The sequence below is a fragment of the Manis javanica genome, chromosome 4, assembly GCF_040802235.1.
Source record: "Manis javanica isolate MJ-LG chromosome 4, MJ_LKY, whole genome shotgun sequence".
Classification (NCBI taxonomy): domain Eukaryota; kingdom Metazoa; phylum Chordata; class Mammalia; order Pholidota; family Manidae; genus Manis; species Manis javanica.
Window position 1 is genome coordinate 160734963 of NC_133159.1, and position 6440 is coordinate 160741402.

Here is a 6440-nt window from a genome sequence, read left to right on the forward strand (position 1 = left end):
GGCACTGCCCACAGCTCGTAGGATAGGAAACCTCCGTATGAGGGCTGTTGGCTGTGGAGTTCAGGGTAGAGAGCTGTTCCCAGCTGCCTACTTATACCCCCGTCTGAAGGTGGCGTACCTGGGTGTGTCTGTCCGCCCCCGCCTTCCCCCACAGATTCACGAGAGGTCTGGGACACGGGAGGCGGCAGGGAGGCCCCAGGCTCAGCGTCCTCTGGTGACTGCCTGGAGGGTGCCCAGCCTCTCTTCATTGTGTGGGGTAATTTAATGATATTATGCTGTCAGGGGCACATAAATCAGCTCAGCTGCTAAGGGGGTGACCTAGATCCGGGATTTCGGTCTCTGGCTGGCCCAATAGCAGGTCTGAGACTTAGCCCTTCTGGGATGGAAACTCCCAGGAGGGGAGTCACCTCCCTCACTGGTCATCATCACCATCCGCACCCCTTGCTGCTCCCGCCCTGTGCCCTCTGGGGGTGAGCTGGAGCTGGAGCACTGAGGGGTTATTGTAGAGGAAGGGGGAGATGCAGCCGCTGCCCACGGAGAGCTGCCAGCACGGACAGGAAGCCCAGCCCCTGCCTTGTGAAGCTCCAGTGCAATGCAGAGCTCAGTTCTTGCACTCAGATCCCCCAGCCTGATGGAGGAGGCAAGTGGCACGGAAGAAAGACTGAGATGGTTACAAGGCAAATGTGCCCGCCAGCACTCGGCAACAGCAAGCAGAAGTCACAGGATGGCCTCAGGGAGAAAGTCGCCTGAATACAGTGGTGCTAATGCCCACTGACCTTCAAACGGGAAGGCAAGTGGGTTGACTGCACTGGTCCTTCGGCAGGGCTCAGCAGGGGGTACTGACCTTGGCCTAGTACCTAACCCACACTGAGCCCTGGAAGAGAGAGAGGTGTGTGGCTTAGTCTGCCCTCCTGGAATTTTACAAGCCCCTTGCTCCTGGCAGAGAGTCACAAGTGTATTCTGGTGACCAGGGCCAGAAGAGAGTGGAAAAGAAGGCGGTGGACTCTGCCCCAGGCTCAGTCCCCACTCCCCACTCACTAGCTAGGTGACTCTAATTTACTAAACTATTCTGCGCCTCTGTTCTCTCCTCTGTAAAATGAAGACATTTATAGTCCGCCCACCTCCTAGAAAGAGACTCATGGGAAAAGCTCCAAAAATGTTAGGCTGCCTCTGGCCATTCAACCCCCAGAGTCTCTCTGCCTCACCTGGACCTTTGCCATCAGCTCCAAGCTGCTCTCCCTGCCTCTCTTGGTCCCCCCGAATCCTCCTCCACACAGAAGCCACAGTGGTCTTTCCAACCCATGTCTGACCACGTCAATCCACTGACTTCCCTTCCCAAGACAAGGTCCACATCCTTGGCACTCAAGGCCTTTCCTGATCTTTCTATTCTGGCCCCATCTTCTGCCACTCCCCAGACCTCCTAACCAAATCATGCAATGCTCCCAAATGCCCTTCATGCCTCAGCTAATGCTCAGTGCCTCCAGTTCCCTCCAAGTGAAATGTTCCTCTCCATCTATTCTACCCAAAAAACTCCTGCTCAACTCTGGAGACCCAAGTGTGTGCTCCCTTTTTCCCTGAAGCCTTTGCTCTGGTCCGGGTTTCCACACTCTACCTATGTGCTCCCCCAACTGTGTCTTCCAACAGTAGAGCTTCTTACACCTGTCCTTGCTCATCTTGTGCTGGCCCCCATGCCAAGCATTGTGTCTGGTCCAGGTTCCCAACACACATGGGATGAAGGAAAGGTAACTGGTCATTGCAGCAGGAGATGCTAAGAGCCAAAAGAGAGCTAACAATGAGAAGAAAGAGGCCAGATTGGTCAACAATGACCTCTGGAAGAGGTAATGACATCTGGGCTGAAGCTAAAAGATGCTTAGGCTTCATAAAGGACCAGTGTTTCATGAGATGCTTTTAGACAATGCACGGAGACTGTTACACAATATTGAGTCACTTGGTGAGAAAAGTAGTTCCTTTTACTATTTTTCAATCTTCTGATCAGTCAAGGAGAAAATCTCGGTTGGACATGATGGCCTCTTCAATACACTCTACGCTTGCCATTACCCTGTTTAACAAAACCAAAGCCAGCTTTGGGCTGAGAACCTTTAGGAAGCAAAAGTTATCTAGTTAAAAGCTAAGTATTTATCATTTGACATTTCCTTCTATTTCCTGCAAGTGATTCTGATTTTTCGATTTTTTAGTAGTAATGTAGGATTTCCTTCATAAATATGTATTTGTTGAAAAGAAAAGTAAGCTGGTATACCAAAATGTGTTGAATAGTTAAATGGGTAGTACAAAATATGTGACATAAAAAATTAAACAGGTCACACAAAAAATACTGATGGTATTTTGTGACTGCCTAACACAAGGGAAACTTTTGCACCAAGTTGGTGGTCAGTGCGTTGGTTGTAAACCTTTCCCAGGCTCCCACAAAGCTCCGTTGCTGAGCTGCGCATCTGTGTGCAATGCGACTGGACACCTGGAAGGCCCTACCCTTTCTACCTCCCCCACTCCCACTCCCCCATGCTGATGCTGCCACTCTGGAATGTAAACCCCAGGTCCCAAGTACCCCAGCTGGATGCAGGAGAGGTGGCAGAGCCAGGGTGAGCAGGCCAGGGGAGAGCTAGCATGTGCATTCTTTGCAAATGCATTTATGTCAGAGGACCCTAAAGAGCAGGCCTGACTGTGTAGGGCAGTTGAGACCTGCCTGCCTGACCAGAAAGTCCCATCTGGGACACGCCTGCCTAGCTGGCTCTTGTGAGAGATGGCCCATTTCTAGCCCTGGTCCCAAGCTCTCCAATCCCTGCTTCCCATTACCTTCTCAACTTTCCACCCTCTGGGCCTGCCCTCACTCAGCTCCAGAGAGCAGGCTGCAGGCGTCGGAAGTCCACGACAGCTGCTCAGGAAGGCTGAGCTGCTGGTAAGGACGCTCGTATCCCAGGGGCCAGTGAGGCAAGGACTTGACGGTTCGTGTACTCCACATCAACTGTCAGATCTGAACTTTGGACTTATCTGGCCAATTCTCTACCTGCACTGAGGGAACCTTGCTCACCGCCAGCCTCCCTCCCTCCTGTAAATGCAAAGAAGGCCCAGGCCTTTCTCCTACATCCGGGCTGTCCGGGCACATTGGCTCCTGTACTTGCTGCTCTTGCCATCAGGCATTTTCCCCTGGGGCTCAGGAAGCAGCGGTGTGGAGAGACAGGGGGCTGCCTCCCAGACCTCCTCCCCACCCTGGGGCCTTGGCCTCAGTTCTCACGAGAAGCATTTTCAAGGACAGTTGCCAGAGCCATAAAGACAGTGTATTCATGAGGCCTTGTCTGGAGGGGTCTCTGGATGAATGCCCAACTACTCCCCATGAATGCCCTGCTCCCCACATCTGTCAGTCCTCTCCACATCTGGCCCTCCTTCCAATACGACGAGGAGCTTGCTATGGTGGACAACCCCCGCACCCCGAATCTGAGGTCTTACTGCAGTCCCCAGGGCACCATCCTTTCCCTCTGTGAGCTGTCTGGCTGGCCCAGGGGCCCAGACTGGGCAAGATGGGCTCAGGGAAGACGGAAGCTGACAGAGCCCTGGCCTGAGTGAGCAGTTTCTTCTCGGCCAGATGACATGGCTCACTTTCCTACCCTCTCAGGGCTCAGAGGCTGCCCTCAGAGCCCCATCCCTAACACTCCCTGTGGGGAACCTCCAAAGCCTGAGCAGGGAACGGAGCATGCAGCTCAGGACGCCCTGGCCCCTGAGACCCGGGCGGAAGCAGAGCTGCTCTCCGCAGCCCCACCGCACCCATGGTGCCAGCATCCTCCGTGCTGGCCCTGGCCTTAGGGACTGGGCTGTGAGGGCTCAGGCCGACTAACAGAGGCGGAACCAAGCAGTGCCACCTATGAGGTGTCCCCAAAGGGCAGGGGGCTTGGGGACTCGGGTGAGAGGACAAGGACAGCCTTCCTCAGGCCATGAGAGCCCTGCTGCTTGCCTGTAACCAGCTGCTCACACCCCTCAACTTGCTGTCTCACTGAGCCCCGGGGAGCGCCCTGAGTCATCCTGTGGCAGCTTGCGGAGGGAGGACAGGTGTGGCGCAGGCCTGCCCCGCCATTAGTGATGTGGGCAGGAAATGCCCATTGGCTTGGGGCAGAGGCGCCTGCTCCTGTCAACACTGATTCTTTCCTCACACACTAGGCATCTGCCACCACCCCACCTAGCCAGACCCCACCAGCCCAAGGGGCATGCGCCAGGGTTGGGGGCAGTGTGGGCCCTCAGAGGAGTCCTCTCCCTAAGTCTGATACCCCAGCCCGTGTCTGCAAGGTGGAACGTGCAGAGAGGTTCGGGGCACTGGCTTAGGAGCCAGACAGGTCTGAGTCTAAAGCCAGGTTCATTCGTTTTGGGGAGGAAAACTGCTTCCCTTTCCTGCACCTCAATTTCCTCACTGCAAGTTTGGATTCATCCTTTATTGGGCACCTACTGTGTGCCAGGCCTTGCACTGAGTGCTGGGGATAAAGTGATGAGTGAACCAGACAGAGCCCCTACCATCTTGGACTGTTACGGGATAAAACAGACCATCAAGAATATGTGGGGTGAGGTGAGGCTTAGAACCTCACCCCCACTGTTTTGAGAGAAATCTTCTGCATCTGTGGATGTTTTGTTGCCCTTGTCTAGCTTGGATTAATACTTAGTCTATAGACACACACCTGATCATCTACATTTGCCCTCTTACAGCACTAAACTATGTTTTCTACCTTTATCTTGCATCTACCTACCACTTCAGCATTTTATTTAAAAATAATAATAATAATAATAATAATAATAATAATAAGGGAGAAATGTGGGATTCACATATAAATCAAGTATACAAATCAAACGAATATTCATATTTGACCTGATTGTTTATAGTTCATAATGCGTGATTAAAACCGAAAGTTTCTGTGATGACTGCCCTTGCACTGTTCACCATGTAAGAACTTATTCACTGTGTAAAAATTTGTTCACCATGTAAGAACTTGTTCGTTATGCTTCAGAAGATTGGAGACTGTTAAGAATTAGGCTTGGGGTTGATTAATGATTGTGCATTGAGTCCCCTATACAGAATTTTATTGTTGTTAACAACCATTTGATCAATAAATATGAGAGATGCCCTCTCAAAAAAAAAAAAAAAAGAATACACGGGGTGAGTGCTGATGCTGAGAAAACTGGGAGCACATGATGAGGGTATGGCGTGGCCTGAGAGATCAGGGAGGGTGTCCCTGAGAAAGAAACCCTTGAGTGAAGGTGAGTACGAGTGAGCTAGGAGAGGAGCGTCCTGGAGGAGGAACAGACGGCATGTGCAAATGAGGTGGGAATGTGACTGTAAGGGCAGTGGCTAATGGGCAGCAGGCTGGGTCAAGCAAAGCACGTTGGTGGTGAAAAACAGTTATTACCCCCCAAGGTTGTTGTGAGGCTTAAAACAGCTAACGTGGTAAAGCTGCTATGGGTCCGGCACACAGTGGAACATCTTCCTGATGTCATTGTCACTGTGCATGTCCCCTGACTTCCCCTTGGACTGTATGGATGACTTGAGTTCTCAGCCTTTTTACTATCACTCCCTCTGTCTGCAGAGCCCCCACTAAGTGGACCTGTGCTAAGTGGGGCTGAGGAGAGGGTGCACAAAAGTTGGAGGAACACAGTTTCTTCCCTCAAGGACCCTCCAGGGCTCCAGGCAAGATCCCCGTTGCTTTGCCTGCCCCGTCATATTTAATCTTATATCCTTTTATGAGGTAGGTACTAATTTTTAGATCATTGTACAACTGAGAAAATTGAAGCTTGGAGAGGGTGAGCATCTTGGGCCACAGTCACAGAGCTAAACAAGCAGGAGGTGAAGTGGGGATCGTCCTGCAGGAGAGGGAACGAAATGGGCAACAGGTTCAGGGCTCCCTCTGTGCTTCCTGAGTTCCTTTCTGCCTTCCTGCTCACCTTGTCTCTTTCCTTGTTCAGTCTGACTCAATTCCCCCCATGTTCCCCACACCAAGAACAGTAAGCTTCAATAAATACATATGGGCGAATGAATGAGCGAGTGAGTGAATGAACAGTGCTAGCCCAAGGCCTTCCCTGCCTTGTCTTTCTCTGTCTCTGACTCCTCTATGTACCTTTTTGTTTTTATGTCTCTGTGTCTCTTTTCACCCTTTCTCCCAAGCCAAGTCACCCCAAATTCATCAGAGTTCCTCACTGGAAAGAGGCTTCCTTTCCCAGGTCTGGCCCTGCAGCTGATGGTGCCACACAGGGAAGCCACATCAGCTAAGCGCTGGCCCAGCAAAGGGCAAAGGAAGAGTTGCTGGTACGGGTCCTGTGTCTGCCTGAGGCCAGGCCATCACCGGGGAACCCCTGGCATCCTTTTGTCCCCTTTGCAGCAGCACCCAAGCTCAGTGAGGTGAGCCAGGCCAGGGCACTGGGACCCCCAGCCTCCTGGACTTCAGGCCTCC